This window comes from Cupressus sempervirens, chromosome 10 (assembly GCF_028749045.1).
Source record: "Cupressus sempervirens isolate cs-2001-9-10 chromosome 10, ASM2874904v1, whole genome shotgun sequence".
In the NCBI taxonomy this organism is placed as follows: Eukaryota; Viridiplantae; Streptophyta; class Pinopsida; order Cupressales; family Cupressaceae; genus Cupressus; species Cupressus sempervirens.
In genome coordinates this window covers 215,821,885-215,848,513 of record NC_143127.1, presented here as the reverse complement: position 1 = coordinate 215,848,513, position 26,629 = coordinate 215,821,885, and the positions used below count along the sequence as shown (strand labels likewise).

Below are 26,629 nucleotides of genomic sequence, written 5' to 3'. Positions count from 1 at the left end.
AACTGGTACACATACATTCACATATGTATACAGATTTATCAGAACAGTTCTTGAATTCTGATGGATGCTACCATATCTTTAACACTTTCTCTTAGCTAGGGAAGGTGACCAAGTATGAATTGGTTTAGACATCACCTAACACATGATATCAAGGATTATACTAGATTTCAAGTCACATGACATTCGTATATCCTAGTTGTGGTATGCTAAGTCACAAGGTTCCAATTCGAGTTTGACAACTATGAAGTTCGGATGAAGTTTGACAAGTCAAAAAATTGAGAAATATTCAAAATTAAATTCGCCTTATGTAATTTAAAAAAAGAAAAAAAAACTATATTTTTGTTTAATCTTTACTAATAAAATAAATGATAAAAAAATATAATCTTAACTAAATAAAACAACAAAAATCTTATTATTTCATGGATTGTGGAAATCTATTTACTCTTAATAACAATCTTAACTAAATAAAACAATAATATTACAAAGTTAAAAAATAATAATAAAATATAGTAATAATAAATAAATTAATAATTATAAATAAACATAGACAACATTAAAATTGTACAGATTAAAAATAAATAAATATGCATAAAATATAAATAGTTTCCTACAATATAATAAAAATAACATTTAATATTTATTATTATAATCTTATAAACTATTGAAACCTAATAACAATAAAAATAACATTTATTTTATAATCATATCAAGCATTTCATATTACTGTTGACCGACGCTGGTGATGCGAACAAAAACACAAGCAAAAACAGAGATACGGTTGCAAGAAAATGCAGGCGCAGTTGCAAGAAAATACAGGTGCATTTGCGAATGAAAATGGAGATGAGTCAGCTAATGAAAATGGAGCAGCAGACGCAAGGCACGACCTTCAGACAATTGAATCTTGAAACGCCAAACAATGAAAATGGAACAGACATGACCTACAGATAATGAAAATGGACCTGACGTGACCTTCAAACATTCTATAGATGTGACCTTGAGACACGATCATTTTTCCCTAGCTGAGCTTTAGAGGGTTGCATTTTTAGCAAGAAATGGCTTTATTTTATAATCTTTTTTCCTAGAAAACACTAAAAAAACTTGAATAATAATGATTTCCTGAAAAATGACCAGAAAATAGTTCTGTACGAATTTTTTGATGAACTTAAGCAATTTTCTAACACTTTTTATGGGTTCGCCAAATTTTGAACTTGAAGAATTCAAAAATTTGGCGAACCCTATGAGAGGTGGTATGTGCACTGACATCATGTCACATGATGCCTACCATAACATATCATGGCATGTCCACCAATATTATGTCACATAATATCCACCATGATTATCTCATTAAGAACATATTGATACACAACCAATATCTACTCAGCATGATATCTATCAATAAGTCCAAGAGATATTAACTATCAAGATATTTCCATGATTATCAAGTCAGCATGATATTCGTCATAATAGTGAACATTGTAAATTCTTCACCTTACAATGTTGAATACAAGCGTACATTATTGGAAAGATCGTCACCTTTCAGTAATGTACACAGGGGAGGCCCATAAAGTCATAGAGTCATGCACATGACAATAACAGATTCTACACAGAGTTACCATGGATTCTCTCACATGGCGTTGTCATGTCATCACACACATGACATCCACCTTGAACCATATCAATGGGCGGATCAACCATGGCTCAATCCATAGGGCGAAAATAATGACTTTCATCTCGAAGTTCTCTCTCAAAAGAAATAATATGCAAGGATACAAGTAATAGATCATTGATGCTGAAGTTTCTTTTCAGCTAAGGCTTCATTCTTTAACATATCAAGCTTGTCCCAAAAGTACACAAAACTTCTCTTCTAGCATGAGGCTTAGTGAGAATGTCGATTGTCTGTTCTTCAGTGATCATGTACCTCAACTGAAAGTTAGAGAAACCATCTTGTCATGGTCTACTCCCTTTGAATCAATATCATTGGATGCCAACAAATGTAGATCCTTAAGCTGCTCCCTCTATGACTGAGGCAAGTCCTGTTCATATACTCCAATCATGGAAAATATCTTGCTCCAAAGGACTTGTCATCAGGCACATGATTTATTAGTTTAAATAATCACAACATTGTTCACAAGGGCAACTTCCCATACACAAATGTACTTGTCTTATTCCATAATAACACGAGTGAATGTAATAAATTATGAGTTTATCCCTTGAGTTGGCTTGATCAGGCATTTATGCTGATTGGACTTCTTTCTGGTACGAACATTTAGGTGCCCCATGTTTTCATAGATAACGTTTTCTGCATAAACAAGAGTCCCACTAGGACTGAAGCCACCTTCTCAAGCTAGGGGTAGGCTCAAATATCAATTTCCAGAACAGAGTTAGACACCTTATTTACACTCAGAATCAGATAGCAGGCTTCAGACATTTAGCAGCCTCAAATTTCTATGTAATCTTTCTCAACAACAGATTATTGTCTTTTCTCAAACAATATATGTATCCAATTCCTTAGGAGTAGAAAGGTATAGTTCAGAATATGACAGCCTCATGTCATTTTTCACCCTTATGCTAATAATAATTCAAATGGGCAGCTCGAGTTAAATTAATCGAAGACCAATTTAAAATATATTCTCAAAATCGGGTCCTTAAAGACATCAAGATTATATATGTTTTTTTGTTATTTAACAGCTCCAAACATATATAATAAAGAACTTCCTAGCCTGACAGTTTTGTCTTTATTTGCAAACTTATGGTAAACGGTGGCATGGGATCCACTGAGTCATCGAACTCTTTGACATTTTTTACCCCTTCTTCATTTGAATCTATCAAACGACTTGATAGTGAATTTCATCTGCAGATACATTCATATGGTCTCCAGGAAATATATACTGAAGCCATTCTAACTTAGATTGCTATTGGCAAGCAGATATGACATCTTTCATCACTGGAGAACAAATTATTACTTTAATTTTTTCCATATGCTAGCAATGCTGCTATCAGAAATTTCAACTAAAAAATATATTCCTGTTATCATTGCAGAGAGTATTCAAATATTTATTTCCAGAGCCAATTCTGTCTTTGTATTATCATTTGAAGGTATATGTGGATTGTTATGAAACTCATATCACAAGTAAATGTCACTGCTGAAATATGTGGCCTGAATTAAAATAAATTTTTTTTGCACGATATTTATCATAACACAAATTTTCAGGGCTTCAAAAATAATCCGATCGGATCTCCCTTAGACTGGTTTTGAAGATCTACCTTCAAGCTGTTAGGCTTTCTAGAAGGATCAAGACTCTAATACCATGTTCAAAATGCTGAATCAGTATTGAAAATACTGAATACAATTCACAGGTCTGAATCTGAGCTACTGTTTATTTGATCACTGTACTGCAATCCAATTTTGAAGAGAAATAATCATTTGTTTGATGGTCATATCTCTTGTTTGGATCCTTATCTTATATTTGCTCCAAGGGACATAATCATAGACAGTCAAGTCTATTCACCATATGTCTCTTCATGAAGAGACACGATTAGATATTAAAGAGCATTTATTAAGGAACTCAATCCTAATTGGGTGTGATTAGGTTAAACTAATCATGTGTAAACTTAGATCTGCAATAAACAATCATAACCATGAATTGTTTGCTTGATCAAACATGATCCAAGAGAATGAATGCCTCAGAATTTATACTTAGTTTGATGATGATAATTTGGTCAATTTCAAGAGCTATTTTGCTGATGGCAATATCAGTTCTGTATGTTTATGCATGTATACACACATATATGTATACAGATTTATCAGAACAGTCCTTGAATTCTGACCGCCGCTACCATATCTTTAACAGCGACTTTAGGAAGCTGATCCATGATAGGTCCTTGTTAAGAAACCACAAACACTCAGATTGGAACTGAAAAACAGGACATAAAGCAAACTGTTTTCTTTTGATGATGCTTGATTGTTAAGGACCCAAGGATGCTCTTACATCTAACAACCAAGGTGACAAGAAGATGTTCCATAAGGAATTCTTTAGCATTAGAAAATATATATGCATTATATGTACTAAAAAATAAGAGAAATATACATAATTCTAAAACTAAATCATTTCATAGTATGAATCTGCGATTCTAGTTTGCATCTATGAATCTAGTATACTTGATCAATGATAATTAATCAATTTTCACGACTATAAAGAAAATCAACACATTCACATTGAATTACTGAAAGTGAAAGTTTGTAACATTCGAAATATAGATCATTTAACTCAAAGTTTGTAACATGATTTACTCATAAAAGAGTCAAGAGTCAAGACTAAAGTTTTTGATTTAATCATCAAATGGATTTTCAAGAAAATCTGCATCAGAGGGTACTGATGAGCTGCAAGTGCTGCATCTGTATCAGTAGAGGAACCCAAGCCACTAGTAGTGGAGGGGATTGTGAACTCATAATCCTCCTCATTATCCATATCAATCAAAGTGGATCTAGCAAGATCCCAGATGGTCATATCTAAATCAGGGGTCTTGGGTGCTTAATCTCAAAGCTTTTTAGGCCTTGTCTTGTACATTGGATCCTTCCGTGACAACATCCGTAAATTGTTGTGAATGAACACAAGGTCTTCTACTTTTTTTGGAACCAACCGGTTGTGTTTGACTAAGTGGATAAAGGAGTAAGTATTCCAATTCCGCTCAGCTGTAGAAGAGCTGACAACCTAAAGAGAAATTAAAAATTATCAATACAACAATCAAAGATAAATAAATTAAATAATAAATTCAAAGAGTTGAGAGTGTTAACCTTAAGCTTAATTTTACAAACTTACTTGGGATAGGACCTTTATGGCAAGAGGTTGGAGGTACATGAAGGCTTGTTCACGAAGGTACCACCATTTGATGGCATCCATCTTGCTTTGGTTAGCTATGGCAATAGGGTGGAAATTCTTACTTGAGATGAAGGCAACAAATTCACTCCTCACAATTGCCCCAATCTCTGGATCTTGGAATATTTTTGCTAGTGCCCTCTTATACCCATTTGCAACCTCTGCATCTCTAAATGGTGGCACTCTACCTAGAAGGTGAAGTACATCTACACTATAGTACCTGGGGATAACAAAAGACAATTGAACACTATCAAATATCAATAACACAAACATTGGATAAAAAAAGCACAAGCATTTGATAAGAACTACAATACCTCGAGGATAGAGCATATGCAAGGAGGTGCAAAGGTGTGGTCATCTTGTTCCATCGATGATGAACAATTGTTTCCACCTTCTTGTAAAGGGTGTCCTTAGGATCATTTTCCCTCCTCTATATGACCTAGGATATGAGATATGAATAATAATTATAATTAGTGAATATGTCAATTTAAACTTTAGAATCTAGATCTCTCAAATAAAAAATTGTTGTAAGAGAGCGTAGAACTTACCATTTTAATTTTTTCCAGCATAGTGTCCATGGAATCATAATTATCCCCAAGGCATGGCTCATCACTGTTTGCAAAGCGAAGCATTGCCATTATTGGATCGATGACTTCCAACACATAAGTCACAAGACCCCACCAATCCTCCTCTAGTATCATTCTTTTCACATTTAAGGCCCTTGCTGTATTGGAATTCTCCAAATACCCCTTTGGGGGCTAATAACCATATGTTTCAATGCTTCTTTTACCTTCACAAGTTGTCTCAAGACGATTGTGTGAGAGGCAAAGCGGGTTTCAGCAACTTAGAACATGTTAAACTCAAGTTAGTAATACATTTAAAAATTAAAACATGTTAATGTAAACAACAAAAAAGGAGTCCAATAATATTCAATTATATATTAAATATACAAATTTACCTTCAATAATTCCAAGTCCGAGAAACTCCTAAAAATTGCTTGTGACATGTGGTGATTTGTCACAAACATTTGAATCTTTTTAGCTTCCTCATATATCTTTTTCACCAAATCTATTTTGGTGCCAATTGCTTTCATCACCAAATTGAGAGAGTGGACGGTGCATGGTGTCCAAAAGATATGATCATATCTAGACTCTACAATTATCCCTGCAGCCTTGCAAACTTTTGCATTGTCTGTGACCACTTGGATAACATTATCAGGACCCATTGATTCTATAGCATCAATGAGAATGCGTAAAACAAATTCTAAACTTTTCACTTGCCCTTCACAATCAACTGCCTTCAAGAACATTGCCCCCTTAGGGTATATAGCAATAACATTGATCAAGGACGGTTTCTACAATCTTTCCACCCATCCGAAATAATAGACACGTCCGATTGAACCCAAAAATCTCTTATTGGATGATGTTCAGCCTCTATAGATTTCCTCTCATCATGTAATATGGTAGTGCACAATTTCTCATAACCAGGCAGTTTGTAACCACGGGGTGCATCATTTGTTGCTTCCACCATCTCCCTAAAATAAGGTGATCTCACAAAATTAAACAATGCCCAATTTTGTGATCAACAATGTCTCTGTTTTCATTTTGGAATGCCCTATCTAGTGGGCCTCTCTTGTGGGTGAGTGGAGATGGGTCTTCATCTTCATCATTTGTAGTTGGCATAGGCAAAAAATGATGTGTTCTTGTGCTTGTTTGATTCGATGATGGTGTTGGTGTATTTGTTCTTTTGGGAGCACCACATTTTGCTTTTGCAACTGCTCTATCAGCATCATCTTGCCCTTTTGCTAATGCTGCTATTTGTGCAGCTGGTAATCCCTTCTTATCACTACTCTGACACATGTTAATTCCTTCACCCGTAGGGCCCAAAAAATGTAGTTTCACTCAGGAATAGGAGCTTCTATGTTGTATATTGCAATAATTACATTTCCATATGTATGCCCCACACCCAGGACATTGTGTGACTCTTGTTGCGTGTCTCCATAAAGGAGACCCCTTATCAATTTTGAAGCTTGGTGATGCAGCCCCACTCCCACCTACTGAGGCTTGACTACTCATTGTTCTATTCTTGCAATCTAGAAAAAAGAAAGAAAGAAAACCATGCTTCACACTTACACAAAAACTTGAAAATTTGGAAAATTAAAAATAAATCAATAATCTATGAAAGAAATCAAGAATATGGTTGAAAATGCATACCTTAAACACTTCTTGCAAGGTACTTGGAGCTCCACAACCGATCTCCTTCGAATCTAAGCACTTTACTTCAAACTAGCAAGTATGAGAGAGCAAAATAGAGAGTAATGAACTTGCATTATGACTTAGAGGGTCGTTTTTAGGGTTTAGGCAAAAAAAACATTAAAAAATTGATTGGGCCCACTTTTTACACCTTTTTTGCCTCTTTTAGCATGGATTCATGCTGATTCGCGGTGGATTGTCAGGGATCCAGGTAGGATCCGTAATCTTGCCTGTGGATTTGTCAGGATCTGTGGGCCATGGATCTTGATGGATCCATAGGTAGGATTACGGATCTTGCCTAGATCCTCACAGATCCATGTGCGGATCTGGATCCAAATTGGACCCAAATTCGGATCCAGGATCCAATACGCGAATCAGGTAACAAAGATTAAAACCAATCGATACCATAAGGACAAGAATTTTTAAATCTCTGTAATCTAAGTTTCTGCACCATTTCTTTTAATACAAGGTTATCAATACTACCACCATCCATGATGACTTTGTTCATGGACTAGTGAGTTTGTTCAAGTCAAGGGCGAGTCTCCAAATTTTTCCAACTATGCTTTCCCAAAAGGTTCGGATGGGCTAGATAAGCATGTCCGAAAAAAATTGTTCCAATATCATGTTCGATTTAGAAGATCTTAAAATTTCCTTTTTGGAAAATTGTCAAAAACAATTATATTCAATTTTGAACGTTTCGAAGTGGGACGAAAATGTGGCTAAATGGCGTAGTGGTTCAGAAGGTTATAGACCATGCTGCGAGCTTTTTGAGGCCTTTGGAAGTTGGGTCTCCTAAACTAGGAAATTAAAAAAAGTGATGAACATATAAATAAGCTCCAAAAGGGAGCTATATGTGTTGGTGTACGTATTGACACTTAATAAGGCATCTTTGGTTGGAGATACAAGGGGCACCTCTTTATATGTAGTTTTATCCCATAATTTTGTAATATAGTTTGATGTTTTCTTGTATTGTATCTCCTATATATTAGGTGTGTGAGTTGGAGTGTGTCATGTCCCCTTTTCAAATAATTAAAAAAAGAAAATCTTTGCTAAGGCAGGCAGGCCCAAGAAAGTGAAGTTTCGGAAAAAGGGGGTTAATCTTTGGAAACCGTTGGACTAATAAATGAAAATTATTATTAAAATAAGTTTCATTAACCTCTCTTGGACGTGAGTTACAGTTATGCCCTCTTTTAAGGGGTTTGGAGGCATTTTGGGCTCATTCCAGAACTTGATTTTTGCTCATTCTTTGTTATTCTTCAGAGGCTGCCAAACCTGTGGAGAAGGAGACCCAAGAACGAGAGTTTGCAGGTTTCCAGGAAGGCTAAGGATGGGAGTTTGAAGCCATTCCATGTGCATGCTCATACAGAGTTTGCCTTTGTGCTGAACAGTGCAGATTTGTGAGTTTTCGGGTGTGTTTTGTATGAGTTTGGTGTTTACAGTTGAGTATTTCATATCAGTTTGGGTTGCTGCTGTATATCAGACTTTTAAATGTTAAAATAGAGCTGAATATATATATTGGGACGTGATTAAACTTCTGAGATAGATTACTAGTTTTTTTGTGGTGTTTCCGGGCATATTTTGTGTTATTTCGGGAGCCCGATGAGCATAGTTTTGGTCCTACATTTTCGAGCTGTTGTGTAAAGGCTATACGGATCTAGAAATGTCAATTTGTAGGCTGTTATGCTGCTGAAAGTTCTGTAAAAATTTTCATTTTCAGATTTATTAATAATTTGTGAAGTTGTGAAGCTTTTAGCACTATTTTCAGCATACCCGATTTGGGGTTTCTTGAGAAATTTGGTGGATCTTTGTGATATCAGTTGTTTGATTTTGAAAATCTGATTAGAGGTGTGAAATACCATATCAAATCAGAAAAGGGGACATTTCAGAGTGTGCATGTAAAAGTCTTATAGCTATTTAGTTACCTTTGGATCTCTGGTTGGTGATACTTCTGAGAGAGGTTTGTTCAACAGGTATTTTGTAATCTATTATTGATTCAAGAATAATATATAGTACTATGTTGTAATATGAAAGTTATTTTATCTCATTTTTGTGAAGTTTTTGTAACAGTTATAAAGCTCTAAGAATGTTTTTTACTTTACCCTCTTCTTAAGGTTAGTGGAGGAAGTTGTTACACTACTTTACGTCTCCATTATTAAATGTCTTGTGTTGAGTTTTCCTTTGTTCTAAGTATATGGCCATTCAAATTTTGGGTTGTGAGGAGGCAAATATGTGACAAAAAGATCTACTACATGTTATTCTAGTCCAAGACTTTATTAGTGGGGAGTAAACAAAATGGTGTCAAAAGGAAGTGTCTATAATCACTATATGAACTTAATTCTAGTGGACACCAACATTCTTGCTTTGTGCACAATGTTCTTGTTACCAACAAAGTATGCACCCTAGCTAAGCTATAAGCTACTTGTTGAAGCATGTGATCTCCGCTCAGAGTGTGGGATTTGGTGCTAGACTTTAACCTTCAAAGAAGAATGGTTCCTATTGGTACTTTACCTAAACCTACTCTAAACTACTGACTTTTGACTGAAAAGGGTAAGAGTACTCTAACAAGTGATTTTTGAATGTGTAAAAGATGAGCCTACAACTATGATTTTGATGCTCCAAATTGATATTTTAAGATCAGTATTGATGCTCTTATAGACAAGGATACAATGATTCATCTTGATAAGGCACAACTTCAGTATTTTGCATGTCTATGTATTAAGTGTTTTGCAGAAAGGTTTTAGCATTGTCAATTTCAGAAGAGTGTAATGTCTTTTTCCTGAGCCAATTTGTCATGGAAAGATTGTTAGCTTATTCACAAGATTCTTGAGGCTAATGAGTGGGTTTAGGTAGTCATGGAGGTTGCTGACAATTTTTTTTTCTTGTTCATATGTGTATTGCTCATTTTTAGGAAGTTAGTGATGAACACTGATAAAGTTGGTTTTAGCAATGTTGGTAGAGTTGGTTTTCATGTTTATCACGAGATTTGATGTACTCTGAAGTTTTTAAATTAATAACAATAAGTTATCGATTTATAAAGTTAAATTAAATATTAAATATTATCATTGTTATAATCTATTTTATAAGGGACTATGGATAGATTGAATATATAAAAATAAAGTGTTTAGTATCAAAGTGGCCTTTTATTTAAAAGTGACATGGGGAAATATTAAATGTAAAGTAATAAAGTTACCTAGGTAGAGAGGACTGACCTCCTTGGAGAAAGCATAAATAGAGCCTGGTTCTCATTTGAAAGGCATATTGAGTATTGTTGTTGCTTACGCTTCTGTTCTTTGTTAAAGTATCAGATTGTAAGTAAATACTTCTAGATTGTTTCAATATAATATTAAATAATATTGAGATATTATTTTAATGCAGATAGAATGATATAATACTGAATTCGCTGATAGCACTGAAGACTTATTGTATTTCTGTGTTCAATGTATTATTCAACGGGTTCAATGTTATATAAATACTATGGTGGGCAGACAATGAGTCACGACCGATAGGCGTGACTCACGCTGGAGCCACATCTATCGGGTGTGACTCAAAGTCACCCTCGATAATATTAAGACTGATGACAACCATTAAACTTGTTAGTTAAGTCGGCAGTTTCATAGTGTAGTTGATTAGTTAAATCAGCAAGTATACCGATTCTAATATATATTGAAATATGTTTATAATATGAATCTGCATATATATATATATATATATATACATGTGTGTGTATGATTCCATTTAATATCTTAAACATATGTAACATAAATAATTACAGATTCACTAAGATCATTATAATTTATGTTTTGACTAATCTATACATTAACACTCCCTCTTAGATTAGTAAGAAGGAAATACACAGAAGAAGTCTTTGATCATAAGACTTCTTAATATCAGATATGGTTGATTCATCAATGAGATGATTTTCATCAACTTATATTTGACATCATATAACATGAGAGTTGGTCTATCAAAATATCTATAATATGATATTCACCAAGCTCTTGAGAGTAATGGCCTATCAGAAACATCAATTTAATGATAATCACCAAGTACTTAGAATGGTATTGACCTGTCAAAATATCAGGGCAAGATATACACCAAGTACTGAAAATATATCTATACAAGCAACTTGTAGATAATCAAATTAATGATATCAACTGCCTAGTTGTTGATTTATAAGATAAAGCCTTTGCATGAAACAATTTCGTAGAAATGAGTCATGCTGCAAGTTATTGTAAGGACGTCACTTTACAACAACTTCTTCTGATACAAGTGAAATCATTTTGAAGTTGTCACTTTTTAATGATTAACATAGGTTTTGTAAATTTATAATATATTAAAAAAATGTACAATAATCAATTTCTTTGAGACATGTCCTCAGATTTTACAATCATACCAAGTTCTTTGCGAAAATGCTCCACTTTTATTTTAGCAAGTGGTTTGTTAAGACTATCTGCAATTTGATCCTTTGTACTAATATATTCCAACTTGATTACATCCTTCTCAACCATGTCTCGAACATAGTGGTATGGTATCTCGATGTGTTTTGATCTGTTATGAAACACAAGATTAAGAGATAGCTTAATGCAGCTCTAGTTATCACAATAAATAGTAGTAGGTGGAAGTGGCTTCCCAAATAATCCAAATAGAAGTTTTCTCAACCATACAACTTCTCTTGCTCCCATAGATGCAGCTATGTACTCGGCTTCTGTAGAACTCTGTGCTACTGAAGACTGCTTCTGACTAAACCAAGATATCATTGCAGAACCCAATGTAAAACAACATCCTAAAGTGCTCCTCCAATTCTCTGAATTTCCTACCCAATCAGAATCTGTATATCCTCTTAGATTTAGTTCAGTTTTAGTGTATTTGAGACCATATCCAATAGTACCACTGAGATACTTGAGAATGTGTTTTGCTGCTACTAAATGAGTTTGTTTAGGTTTGCACATGAACTGATTGAGAACATTTACAGCATAACAAATGTCAGGTCTTGTGTTCACCAAATACATTAAGGAACCAATTATTTGTCGATATATAGTAGGATCAACACTTTTAGAATCTTCAGTTGCTTCTTTTAGTTTTTGGAGGTTTGTTTCCATAGGAGTTTTCATTGCCTCGCTATCCAACATGCCAAATTTGTTGAGTAGATCCAGAGTATACTTGCCTTGATTTAAGAAGATTCCTTTTGAATGCTGCCATACTTCTAGTCCCAAGAAATAGTATAGTATTCTTAGATCTTTCATTTCAAATTCAGATATGAGATCTTGTTTACATTTTTCAATTAGATGATCTTCTCTTATAATCAAAAGATCATCAACATATAAAACCATGATTAACATATCCCCTTGTATTACTTGGTAATATAAATTTGGATCTGCAATGTTTTTAGAGAAGTCAAGTTTAGTTAGATGCTGATCTATTTATTCATACCAAGCTCGGGGAGCTTGTTTTAATTCATATAAAACCTTTTTTAATTTGCATACATGAGATTGTTTATTGTGTACTTCAAATCCTTTTGGTTGTTCAAGATAAACTTCCCTCTTCTATAACACCATTTAAAAATGCAGTCTTTACATCCATTTGATGAATTTTCCATCCCTTGGATGCAACAATGGCTAAAACAATTCTGATTGAAGTATATCTGGCTACTGGAGCAAAAGTTTTCTCATAGTCTATTCTTTCCTTTGGGAAAATCCTCTTGCTACAAATCTTGCTTTGTACTTGTCAATACTTCCATCTGCAACATGTTTAATTTTAAATAGCCATTTTGAGGAGACAACTAATTTATTTTTGTGTCTAGGAACAATATCCCAAACATCATTTTTAAGTATGGAGTTATATTCTTTTGTCATGGCGTCTTTCCAATGTTGATGTTTTATAGCTTCTTTTACATCAGATGGTTCAGATTTGGAGATTTCACTCATTAATGCAATGTAACTTGAGTATATATTAGGACATTTTCTTTCCCTAATGAAATCTGAGGGAATGGAATTGTTTTCTTCAATTAGCTTTCTAGCCCATAGTGGTCTTTCTTCTCCTTAGAGGTGTGAGTAATGTCCTTGGGTTCAATTGATTTATCTTCCTCCATTAGAGACTCCCTCTCATTATCAGAGTTTTGTTCTTCTAGAGTTTCTTCTTAATTTGATTCATTTTCATCTTTAGATCTTTTGTAGGCCAAATCTTCGTCAAATATTACATCTCGATTTAGTTCAATATTTCTCTGTCCAGGGATATAGATGCGATATGCTTTTGAAGTTTCCCTATAACCTACAAAGATTGCTTTCTTTCCTGAGGGCTCTAGTTTGGTTCTCCTCTTTAGGAATATGTACATAGACAGGGCAACTAAAAATTCTTAGATATTTAAGATCAGGTTTCTTCCCGGTAAATACCTCTTTAGGGGTCTTAAATTCAAGATAAGAGTGAGGACACCTATTTTGAAGGAAAACAACAGTATTTGAAGCTTTACCCCAAAGAAAAGTTTCAAGATTTTGATCATGAAGCATTGCTTTAGCAGAATGAACTATTGATCTATTCTCTCTCTCAGCTACTCCATTCTGTTGGGCATTATAAGAAACAAAACACTCCCTCTTGATCCCAACAGTTTTACAATAATTTATAAAGATGTCAGAAATGTACTCTTTACCATTGTCTGTTCTTAAGACTTTTATTTTGTTTCCAGAAAGGTTTTCTACAAGGGCTTTAAATTCTTTAAATTTTGCCAAGATTTCTTCAGATTCTTTACTTTTAAGGAAATAGATCCAAGTCTTCCTCGAGAAATCATCCACAAATATGATATAGTATAGAGAACCTCCTAGAGAAGGAACTGACATATGACCACGTAAGTTTGAGTGAATAAGTTTTAGAACTTCTTTGGATTTGGTTTGACTATTTTGGAATGTAGTTTTAATATTCTTCCCTAGAGCACAACCTTTACAAGTTCCTTCATGGTATGGATTAAGTTTAGGTATACTTGTTACCATTTTTCCTATAGAAGATAATCCTCGAAATTGAAGATGACGTAGTCTCCGGTGCCAGATTTCATTTTCTTTGAAGGAATCATGAATTAGAGCTGAATGAGAGAGAGAGTTAATTTGATAAAAACATCCATGTCTAGAGCCAATTTTGTATGCATTTTTTATGTTAGAATTCTTAGGCCAAGCTAAGACCTTTCCTTCCATAAATGTAATTTTGAGTCCTTCATCTTCAATAGCAGAGATAGAAAGAAAGTTTCTTTTTATACCAGGTACATATAGTACCTTAGTAAGTTCAATTGTTTTCCCTGGTTTTAGATAAATAGTACATGTTCCTATACACATTACGGGATAGCTTGTAACATCTCTAATGGTTACTTCATCAACATAGTCTTCTTTTAGAGAGTCTAACTGTCCTTTAAAACTTGTAATATGTTGAGAGGCTTTGCTATTAATTACCCAAGTACTTGATCTGGTTGATGCTTCATTGGAGAGTGCTGAATAGAAAGCATTGTGTTCAGAATTTCCATTAGAGTTTTGAGTGGTTGCAAGTGAAGCTTGTGACTTAGTTCTGTCAGGATATCTAGATGCTGGATGACCAATTTTATCACACCTATAACATTGCATTTTGGGAAAGTTAGGTGGCTTCCTTTTTCCTTTGAATTTTCTTTTCTTCTTATTTACTTGAATTGAGAGAACTTGAAAATCTTCTTTTGAGGAGGAAACATTTTGGCCTTGATCAATTTGCATACGCTCTTCTTGTATACAATCAGCTTTAAGTCTTTCCAATTTAGGTAGTTTTGACCGAGAGGATACCCCTTGTCTGAAGGTATCTCATGATGATGGAAGTCCTTTAAGAGCCATTATTGTTAACTCCTTTCCATCACAGATGTGTCCTATGGATGAGAGTTGATTTCGAAGATCAGTTATTCTCATGAAGTAAGAGGAAATTTTCTCTCTTTTATTCATTGTAATATTTGACATTTTGTCCTTTAATGTAATGATCTGAACAGTATTGTTTATCTCAAACATATTTTCAAGAGCATTGTACATCTCATGTGCAGTGTCTAGTTTTGAGATTGCAAGGAGTAGATGAGTTTTAACACCGTCCACAATAATTTTCATAGCTTTATTGTTGTCACTCCCATTTTTCCAGTCATCTTTTCCTTTAGGTGATGGGTTAGATTTTTCAATAAGCTTATTTAGACCATGTTCTTTAAGTAAAAGTTTTAGACGTAGCTTCAAGCCTGCAAAATCTAAATCATCTTCTAGTCTGTCTTCAAGCCTCATACCGTTCACCATTTTATTTTAAATAATATCTATTGCTTCTATGACCTAGATATTTGTAGTCTGATATCAGGATTACTTCTTTTAAACCTGCTTTGATACCATGTTAAAGTATCAGACTATAAGTAAATACTTCTGGATTGTTTCAATATAATATTAAATAATATTGAGATATTATTTTAATGCAGAGAGAATGATATAATACTGAATTCGCTGATAGCACTGAAGACTTATTGTATTTCTGTGTTCGATGTATTATTCAGCGGGTTCAATGTTATATAAATACTATGGTGGGTAGACAGTGAGTCACGACCAATAGGCGTGATTCACGCTGGAGCCACATCTATCGGGCGTGACTCAAAGTCACCCCCGATAATATTAAGACTGATGACAACCATTAAACTGGCTGTTAGTTAAGTCGGCAGTTTCATAGTGTAGTCGATTAGTTAAATCGGGAAGTATACCGATTCCAATATATATTGAAATATGTTTATAATATGAATCATATATATATATATATATATATATGATTCCATTTAATATCTTAAACATATGTAACATAATAATTACAGATTCATTAAGATCATTATAATTTATGTTTTGACTAATCTATACATTAACATTCTTGAAGGAGATCGTGTTTCTTCTTGCTGGATTGTGAGGACGAAAAGCTTTCAGATGACATTCTCCACGTTGTTAAGAGATACAATCTAGAGGATTGGGAGTGACTTCACATTGCAGCTTGCTGGAAACTAGTATTTCAGCTACAAATATTGCAAATTTGATTTAGAGTGACTGTTGTGAGAAGTTTGTGGACTTTGGCAAGTGTGTTCATTGCTGACCATCCCATTTTGGGTTCTGGTCCTTTATTTACAGCCTACCCCTTCTTTTCTTGGCCCTCCTTTTTTGGGGTTGGTGGAGGATTTCCTGGAAGCTGCGTGCAGGTTTGTAAGAGTTCCTTTTTATGTATTTATTGTTATTGCTGCAGAATAGATCCAACCGTGGCATTTTTGTGAGGTATTGATGCGAGTTAGGATTTGAATACATTTGCATTTGCCGTTTATAATTGTCATAAACTTTTACATTCAATTCTAGGAAATGGCTATGTTAAATTTGTGCTTATAGCTATAATCTGATGTAACTATCTCGACATTCTCAATTTACAATATTACATATTTCCATATTTGTATCAGATTTTGGTGATTAAGTTTAAAGTCTTTCAGTATATTATTTCTGTTATTTCTTTGTAATATAAATCTGTCTTCTATTTTATCTACTCCTAAGTTACCGATCTTGGTTCTAATACAGATTCAAGTTCCCAATTTTGACAATCTTTTTTTTCTTGGGCTGGTTCTGGTATAATGGGTGTTTATGTAGGTATTTCAAGTACACACATATTGATATATTATAATATTATAATGTTTTATGTACATCATAGGTTCTTACAAGTTCAATGTTCATTCACCATTATTTCAAAACTTTAAACATATAATAATAATAGGAAGTTGGAATCGTGATACTCATAAATACATAATTGTTAATAAAACTATAAATAAAATACCTCATTTATCATATTCATAATTCGCAAAAGTCTCACCATGTCAATAGTAAGTACACAGTGAAAAATGGTGAAAAATGCTTGAGAGATGACTGAAATATCATCAAATAACCAAATGCATGCTTTGTGGTCAAAATTAGGGTTTTAGGGGATTTTAAGATTTAAAAAATTTTAAAATGGCATGTGGGGCCCATTTTGGGTGCCCACCGCCTGTGGGTTTGCAATATGCCCTTTCTGGGTGACAGGAAATAAGCTTTGGTTGACCTATCATTCGAGTTCCTGAAGTTCAACTGTATGGTTAGCGGACTCATTCATAGTGTCATAGAGCTTTGCAGTGGCTTTGTGACCCATTTGAGGTTTTAGATGCCAGTTCCCACTTTTTAGGGACGTCTCCTATTTTTTAGGGATAACTGGTACTCCACTAGATGATCATCCGGTGACCACAATGTAGTACAAGATACTCTTGAGTAGTTTCTAGTGTTTGAAGCGAGGTTTCTATTTTTAAGTGCAAGTTCCTATTTTTAGGAGGAACTGTTAGCTAGCTTGCAGGACTCAGGCTGCATCAGTGATCACAGTGTGTCAATCAGAATTCAGTTCTGGGCCCAGATTTGGATTTTATGAATAATTTGGCAAATATCTTAATATTTCCTAAGTGGTTGGACAAAATTCCTGGGCTTCAGTTCAAATTGACGTCAGCATTTACAGGGAACTCATATGCAGATTGAAGAGGTTTATCAGTTTCTTGAAGGCAATTAGGGCAGCCATATCTTTTTCCAGCCCTCATGTGGCCTCTCCTAGCCAGTCCTATCACTTTGGAGGCAGCTTGGATGTCAAATAATTCACACAGCAGTGATTAGGGTTCGAATAAGAAAGGAAATTTATTGTCAGCATTAGCAATCAGAAAACATAGGGATTTATTAGACTTATCTAGGCATATGTAATTGAGATGTTCAAGTCTTGATTGAAAATTAAGCAAATTCAATATCTTGCCTGGGAGCCTGAAGGAATCTGTAGCAATTTCTTCAATTCTTTCAATAATTATTTTCTCTGACTATAATTGAAGCAAATAGATCTCGTTGGAGGCATTAGTTCTACTTAGACACCATTATTTGCAGGAAACCGGAATTTCAATCAATAAAACACTTACTTTCAGCCTAGGAGTTGGACCCCTGTTATGTTATTTGTCCTGATGAAATAAATCTCTTTTAAAATTGCAATAACTGTTATGCCAGAATTCTGAAATTGTATATAAGTCATTCATTTTCTTATATTTGCATTCAAAATCAATCCTTCATTGAAAACCAAACAAGCATGAATAATTAAACAAATCCCTGGAAACAAAATGTAAGTCAAAACACCAAAAATATCCCCTCAAACTCCAATCAGCAAGTGGAAAAAATCTGAAAATCACAGTTCAAGGCAGAAAGGGGATCTTTCAGGGTCCGCCCGGATTTTGGTTGGGTCATCTGTGGGTCCTGTTGCTCTGCGGGAGCAGGAACCACAGGGATGCAACCACCCAGGAGGGACCCTGTCATAACTCAGCAGGAATCTGGAAAGAATCAGAAACAGAACAGAACTGGACTCAGATTCCAGGGCATTTTAGATGAATGTGGTGTCTTATATGTTGTCTCTTCAAAGTTCAAACACTCTCAAAATCACATTCGAAAAAAGCAGATCAGAATACAAAGAGACAACTGATCTTCACAACCAACAATAATGACAAGTTCACAAACTTAAACCTATATCAAACATGAATTTTTATTTTTAAAGGTGCCGAATATGGAAGATAATTCTGAAGATTCTTAACATGAAATTATAAAGATAGATGTAAAGTTTCTGCAAATTTTATGACTGAATATAGACTAGATTCAACCTTCTTCTTCTTCTCCTTGTGACTTGCTGTGAATAACTTCAAAGTACTGCCTTCAATTGAATTAGAAATATAATTCAGAATTCTGTCTTTTAATTCTGCAAATTGTATGTGGGCAGTATTGACTAAGGAGCAGACTTATCTTTGTTCTTTTTGTGCTCTTAGACTTCAACAATACCCACTATAAGTAGAGAGATGTAGGGACATGTCCCTTCCAAAACATCCTTTAATTAATCCCTAGAAGTTGGCGACCTTTTCATTAAAACAACAAGTTTAGTTAACACTAACACAAAGAAGTTTTAGTTTAAATATAAACTAGCATTTTAAGGATAGACGCTGATATCATAAGGAGGATAAAGCAAGGACATTTGATCAATCTATATTATCTAAGAATAGATCAGACTGATCTGTTATCAGATCAGTATGATAACAAGTTACAAAATTAATAATCCCTCTTAACTTGATAATCATACTAAGAGATATCATATCTAGCAACATCAATAAAGATGAACAAGCAAGAATTGATACTCTATATCTATTTAAATCTTCTTAGCATGTGGTGTCGTAGAACACATGATACAATGTCATATTACTAAACTTGTGATATGACAAGTCATTGTTACTAGTGATAACAATATACAGGATAAATCTGAAGAATAATTTAAGTTCTTCATTTATCCAAGTTGTGACTCATAGATATTGGTATTCGTATCACAACATGATCCTGAGTTAAGATCTACCAGAACACAGGATAAACCACGAAGAATATTAAAATTCTTTCTTTATCCAATTGTGACTTATAGACATAACAATGTCTACATCACAATATGATCTTGAACTCATCTAGATCTTACAGTGGAACTCTACTGTTTAGCACATTATCTAAAAGATCGTCATCTCTCATAATGTCTTTTATACAAGTGTTCATTATCTTAGAGATCGTCACCTCATAAATAATGAATACAAATATACAAATGGTGGAGCCCATAACAGTCAACAGCCTGACAAATAAAATTAATAATATTAATAATTTAAAGAATACAAATGGATTACAATTCAACCATATCAAGTCTTCTCCTGAAGTGGTCTATCTTCACTCTAGATAGAGGTTTGGTGAGTATGTCTGCTGTCTGATCTGCAGTACAAATGTATTCTAATTTTACAGAATTCCTGTCTACCATATCTCTCAAATAATGGTAAGGAATTTCAATATGCTTGGACCTGTCATGGAAAACTAGATTCACTGAAAGCTTGATGGGACTCTGATTATCACAATGAATAATCGTAGGATTCATGGCTTAATCAAATAATTCAACAAGTAACTTCCTTAGCCAAACTACTTCTCGAGAGGCCATTGCTGCTGCAATGTATTCGGCTTCTGTGGAGCTTTGAGCTACTGAAGACTGCTTTCTGCATATCCAAGATATCATTGCTGATCCTAAACTGAAACAACATCCTGAAGTACTTTTCCTGTCTTTAACACTAACACCCCAATTTGAGTCAGTGAATCCATGTAAATCTAAGTTAACCTTCTCATATTTGAGTCCAAAATTAAGAGTGCCTTGTAAGTATCTCATAATGTATTTAATTGCAACTAGGTGAATCTCCTTTGGCTCACACATAAACTGGCTTAAGGCATTAACAACATAGCAAATATCAGGTCTTGTATTTATTAAGTACGTAAGGGACCCAATCATATGTCTGTAGAGAGTAGAATCTATGGAAGGTGATTCTCCTGCTGCTTCTTTAAGTTTATATATATTAGTTTCCATTGGAGAAGACATAGACTTACAATTCCACATTTGAAATCTCTTCAAAATGTCTGATGTATACTTCCCTTGATTAAGTATAATACTGTCAGAATTCTGCTGTACTTCCAGTCTTAGGAAGTAATGAAGGAGTCCCGAGTCTTTCATCTTTAGATCTTTCTTGCATTGATCTATAGGATGATCATCACCTGTTATTAGTAAATCATCAATCAACATACAGTATCAGAATTACCATATCATCTTTTATAATATAAATTTGGATCGGCTTCATTCTTGGAGAAACCTAAGCCGGTGAAATACTTATCAATTCTTTCATACCAAGCCCTATGAGTCTGTTTAAGCTCGTAGAGAGCTTTCTTGAGCCTACAAACATAAATGTTAGGATCATGTGTTTCAGATCCTTCAGGTTGCTCCAAATATACTTCTTCTGCAATCTTTCCATTTAGGAATGTTGTTTTTACATCTATCTGATGTACTTTCCATCCCTTCAATGCTGCAATTGCTAGGACTGCTCTTATAGAGGTATATTTGGCGACAGGAGCAAAAGTTTCTTCATAATCAATCCCTTCTTTCTGAGAGAATCCTCTGGCTACAAATCTAGCTTTATATTTCTTGATGCTACCGTCAGCAACATGCTTTATTTTAAATATCCACTTGGAAGAAACAATAGATTTTCCTTTAGGTCTTGGAACAATCTCCCAAACATCATTCTTCATAATAGATTGCTATTCTTTTGTCATAGCTTCTTTCCAAGCTGTATGTTTAATAGCATCTGAAGGATTGGTTGGTTCTGTTTTGGACAAATCATTCATGTTTGTTGTATAACTAGAAAATCTTTTAGGTCTTTTGCGTTTTCTGATTGTTCTAAAAGGTGCAACAAAGTCTTGTGCTTCCTCAACTGTTTTAATGGCCCAAAGTGGTCTTTTTTTTGAATTTTGAGTTTCTCCAAGATTTAGATTTTGAATTTCATCTTCAATTTCTTCTATGTTCTCCCTTTGAGACTCAGACTCACTGTTTCTTTCAGAACTAGTTAAAGGAGAAGGTTCTTCAGAACTTAGGGCTCTTTTGAATGTTAGAGCTTCTTCAAAAATTACATCCCTACTAAGTTCAATACTTTTCTGTCTTGGTATGAAAATCTTATATGTCTCAGATCTTTCACTATACCCTACACAAATACCTTTCCTCCCAGAGGGTTGTAACTTGGTTATCTTTTCTTTTGGAACATGGATATATATGAGGCACCCAAAAATCCTAAGATGACTTATATTGGGTTTAACCTTAGTGAAGACTTCTTCAGGAGTTTTATCTCTAAGGTAAGAGTGAGGGCTTCGATTTTGAATATAGACAGCAGTACAAGAGGCTTCTACCCAAAGATAATACTCTAGATTTTGATCAAATATCATAGCTCTAGCACCTTCTGTAATTGTTCTATTCTTTTTTTTTGCTACCCTGTTTTGTTCTGAATTATAAGGAACAATGTACTCCCTCTTAATTCCTATTTCTTTACAAAACCTTTTAAACAAATCTGAGGTGTATTTCCCTCCATTATCAGTTCTAAGAGTTTTAATTTTGTGCCCTGATAAGTTTTCAGTTAATGTTTTGAATTTTTTAAATCTCTTTAGGATTTCTTCTGATTCTTTGCACTTTAAGAAGTAAATCCACGTTTTCCTAGAGAAGTCATCTATGAACAAAATATAATACCAGAATCCTCTAAGAGAAGGAGCAGACATAGGTCCACATAAATCTGAATGAATTAATTCAAAAACATTATTTGTTTTTCTTGTGCTATCATGAAATGGACTTTTGGTGTGCTTACCCAGTGCACACCCTTTGCATATGCTTGAGTGGTCTTTATTTAGCTTAGGTAGACCAGTAACCATCTTCTCCATAGTTGATAAGGTTTTGAAATTTAGATGCCCTAATCTTTTGTGCTATATTTCATTTATGTTTGTAGCTTCATGAATTAAGGCTTCAATAGGTCAACTGGATTCTTAATTCAATTCATACAAATATCCTTTTCTCTGACCAACCAACTTCGTTTTCTTGATTGAGGATTCTTTGCTTACGTTATTACTTTACCGTCCACGAATGCAACGTCATGCCCATCATCTTCAAGTGTTGTAATTGAGATTAAATTTCTTTTTATTCCTGGTACGTAGATTACATCTTTGAGCAGAAGAGAATTTCTTGATTTTAGTTTCAAGGTGCAATTTCCAATTCCTTCTACAGAATGTGCTGAATTATCACCAATGGTAACTTCGCCATTAACCTTTTCTGATATAGAGTCTAGTGCTTCTTTGTATCTTGTTATATGTCTAGAAGACCCACTATCAATTACCCATGCTTTACTTGAGATTTCATTTGATAATGGAATATAATACACGATTCTCAGGATCATAGGTATCTTCTTCCCTAGTAACATTTGTATAGTTTGCTTGTTGTTTAGAATTCTTAAGACAATTTGATTTGTAGTGTCCAAACTTTTCACATCTGAAACACTTTATTTTGGATAGATCTTTCTTGGGTTTACCATTCTTTTGATTTCCCTTCTTCTTGAAATGCTTCTTCTTGCCCTTATAGGAGTTTGTATTAAGAACATGAAGTTCTTCATCTTCTGTTTTCAGTTTCCCTCCTTTCTTTAATTTTCTGGATTCTTCTTGAAGACAATCCCCCTTAAGTCTGTTGAAGTCAAGAAGTCTATCTCTGACACTTATTCCTTGTGCAAAAGTTTCTCATGAATTTGGTAATCCATCTATAGCCATTAGTGTTAATTCTATGTCACTAATAATGGTTCTTATACTTGACAGGTTATCTCTAATGCTGGCAAACCATAGGAAGTAAGAATTCATTGATTCTCCTTTCTTTATTTGTATGTGATTTAGTTGCTTTTTCAGTGTGAGAACTCTAGTTGCATTGTTGACCTCATATGCATTTAGTAATGCATTCATCATATCAAATGCTCTTTGATGTTTTGTAAGCATGGGTACGATATCATTTTTTACTCCATCTAATATGATTTGAATGGCTTTTCTATTTCTTTTGCTCCAGATAGATTTATGAGGTTCAACTGGAGGTTGTTTGGATGGTTTATCAACAAATTGTTTTACATCATTTTCTTCAAGAATCATCATGATTCTGAAAATTTCAGGGATCAAAGTGTTCTTTCCCATCAAACCTGTCCTCGGGTCTGATTGTGTATGCCATTGAAGGTAGAAGAAAAGTGCTAGATATGTTTAAGATCTGATTATTTAAATTTGCAGAGCCTAGGTTCGACTACCAGAGCTTTGATACTATGTAAAGTTTCTGCAAATTTTATGACTGAATATAGACTAGATTCAACCTTCTTCTCCTTGTGACTTGCTGTGAATAACTTCAAAGTATTGCCTTCAATTGAATTAGAAATATAATTCAGAATTCTGTCTTTTATTTCTGCAAATCGTATGTGGGCAGTATTGACTAAGGAGCAGACTTATCTTTGTTCTTTTTGTGCTCTTAGACTTCAACAATACCCACTATAAGTAGAGAGACCTAGGGACATGTCTTTACAAGGGACATGTCCCTTCCAAAACATCCTTTAATTAATCCCTAGAAGTTGGGGACCTTTTCATTAAAACAACAAGTTTAGTTGACACTAACACAAAGGAGTTTTAGTTTAAATATAAACTAGCATTTAAGGATAGACGCCGATATCATAAGGAGGATAAGGCAAGGACATTTGATCAATCTATATTATCTAAGAACAGATCAGACTGATCTGTTATCAGATCAGTATGATAACAAGTTACAGAATTAACAATAGAGGTCATCCATTGATTTGCACACAAGGAAACATACTTTGAAGGTCCAATATGCCTTTTTCATTAACTGAGGGTGCTGAAACAGAAGCTACAGATCTGGAAATGCTTGAAAATGAACTTGAAAAAATGAAATGAAAATAGTATTTACTATTGAGTCATAGAAGTGACTGATTTTGAGTTACAAGCTATCTTTGCTGAATTAGCTTTATTGGAGCTACAATACTTGCAATACTTATAAGATTTAACTCTAAAATTGAGTTTAGATATCTTTATATCTCTATTTCTCCATGTGACAGAATATAGAGGAGTATCTAAGGAAATAAATGCAAAAGACTGGGTCCACCTGCTTGGGCTCCTAGGAGTGGTTGATGACTTGTCTTCAGTGCTTTGACTTTGCTGTAGCTTCCCACTTGATGAATGTGGCTGACTTGGCTTGGAACTCGTAGATGCGTGGATGATGCTGGAAACCAGATTAAGAGTGTCCCAATTCCCCTATATTTGTTCTTAGTCTCCTATATTCCTGTTCCACCTTGCCAAACTGTTCAACAGTCTACACCCTCTCAAAATAATAGACCACGTGTCCTTAGCATAATTTTATGAATTCTAGAATGACTTTGGAGTCGGATCAAATAAAACTTGGCCATTTAAGACCCCCCAAAACTGCTGCAAAATGCATCATAATATATTCAAACTGCCTGTTAGATGCATACATATCCATTGGGAATCTCTACACATGTCAAATGACGATCATGAGTTCCAAAACTGCTCCTTTTCTTTGTCTCTTATACAGTTTTGTCTGCACCTTTTCTTGTTTCTCTGTCACACACTAGTCTCCTTCTGGCCTTCGAAATTTTCATATGAATCTTTGTCTTTGTTGGACCACTGTCATCTTGTTTGCACTCTCATGACTTGTTAAGTGCTGTCTACTCTTCGATGTAGCCTCTCCTAGTTGATATTCCTCTATGACGATTTTAGGAGGCCAACCTTTGAGCTCTTTTGTCCATATCTCATGGTGAATATTCTTTGTCACTGTGATTTAAAGAGAGTGTCCTTTTTTATTTGTATCTTTGCCTCTGTTTTTTTGGCATACTAATGCTCTTATATGTTGTTTGTCCTCCACTTGATGGCTTCGATAACTTTCAAGAGCATCTGCAATGCTATATTTACAAATAAACTTTCAAAAAGGCTATTGAGCAGATATGTCTATAGTCTTTGTGCTCCCTTTACAATGCTCACTAACACATCATGGAGATTACTTTGGAGTGGTTGATTGTTACTGCCCATGAACATAGTTTGCTTTGCACTTAGTAGTTCTTGGACTGTCAAACTCTCTAACTTCTTCTTTTCACTGTCTTTGCATATATTGACTGTCATTGTGATCTTGAAATCTGCCATTAGGAAATGTGCATGCTCATTTCATTTATAACTGCAGATTTACCTTAGTCTATGTCTCTCTCACATAATGAACCTTGATTGTTTGTCCCCTTTGGGTTTTTTGACATACGAACCAATGGCCCCTGTCAGATTTGTAGACTCACTTCTTTAATGATTTGTATGGCTTAGTTGTGAGGTTCTGTATTGCTTTTCGTACCTCTTTGGACTATCACTCATATGGGCCAGGGACTGTCACCTATTTGACCCCTTAGCACCATATTTCGTGCTTATCTTAGATAATTTAGGATCATCCTTTTCAAAATTTGTTCCCACTGTAATTTACATTGACTCTTAATCTATATTCCATTCACATTTCTTTGACAGTTACTGTGTCACTATGCAATCTTTGCCTTGACAATAACTTGACTGTCTTCAAGACTTTGAAGCCTTAATACAGTGTTCTTGACAAGACACCACTTGAAACTGACTGTTTCTTCCAATGCTTAAAACTGTTACTATATCATTCTGAGGGCAGTTGTCTTGCTGATCTTTATCTTGTTAACGATCTCCTTCTACAAGCTATTATCACTGTACATCCAGTTTGAAAATAAGAGACTACATGTGATATATAAAAGTTGCTCTTGACTATTTTGGCAGTGATGGCTTTATTATGTTCTTCAAAGATTTGTATGGCTCTTGACCATTGGCATTTGTCAAGGACAAGGAAATCTTGTGTGACTGTTCACTTTTTCTTTCCTTACAATTTTATTAACCACTCTTAGTTTTCCTTTTGTTTAAGGTTTGATTTTGTGAGTAACCTCCTCATTGTCTTTTTCTAGGCTTTTGTCAATATGATTACTTGTCATTCTTGTAC

The 26,629-nt window shown here is 34.4% G+C and overlaps 1 protein-coding gene and 1 pseudogene across 5 annotated transcripts in view; one reads left to right on the top strand and one right to left on the bottom strand.

Moving 5' to 3' along the window:
• The window catches only part of LOC149533395 (uncharacterized), a 58,946-nt gene extending 34,938 nt beyond the window's left edge, over positions 1-24,008 (top strand). For 3 of the 5 annotated variants that reach the window (XR_016357298.1, XR_016357294.1, XR_016357296.1), the window contains one exon: positions 16,019-16,568. The gene's annotated coding sequence lies outside the window, so the exon portion shown is untranslated. Of the gene's footprint in view, positions 1-16,018; positions 16,569-23,391; positions 23,422-23,632 lie in introns of those variants that run through there. The other 2 variants (XR_016357295.1, XR_016357297.1) reach the window with 2 other exon arrangements.
• On the bottom strand, positions 11,482-12,240 carry LOC149533396 (secreted RxLR effector protein 161 pseudogene; annotated as a pseudogene).
• Positions 24,009-26,629: the final 2,621 nt, after the last annotated feature.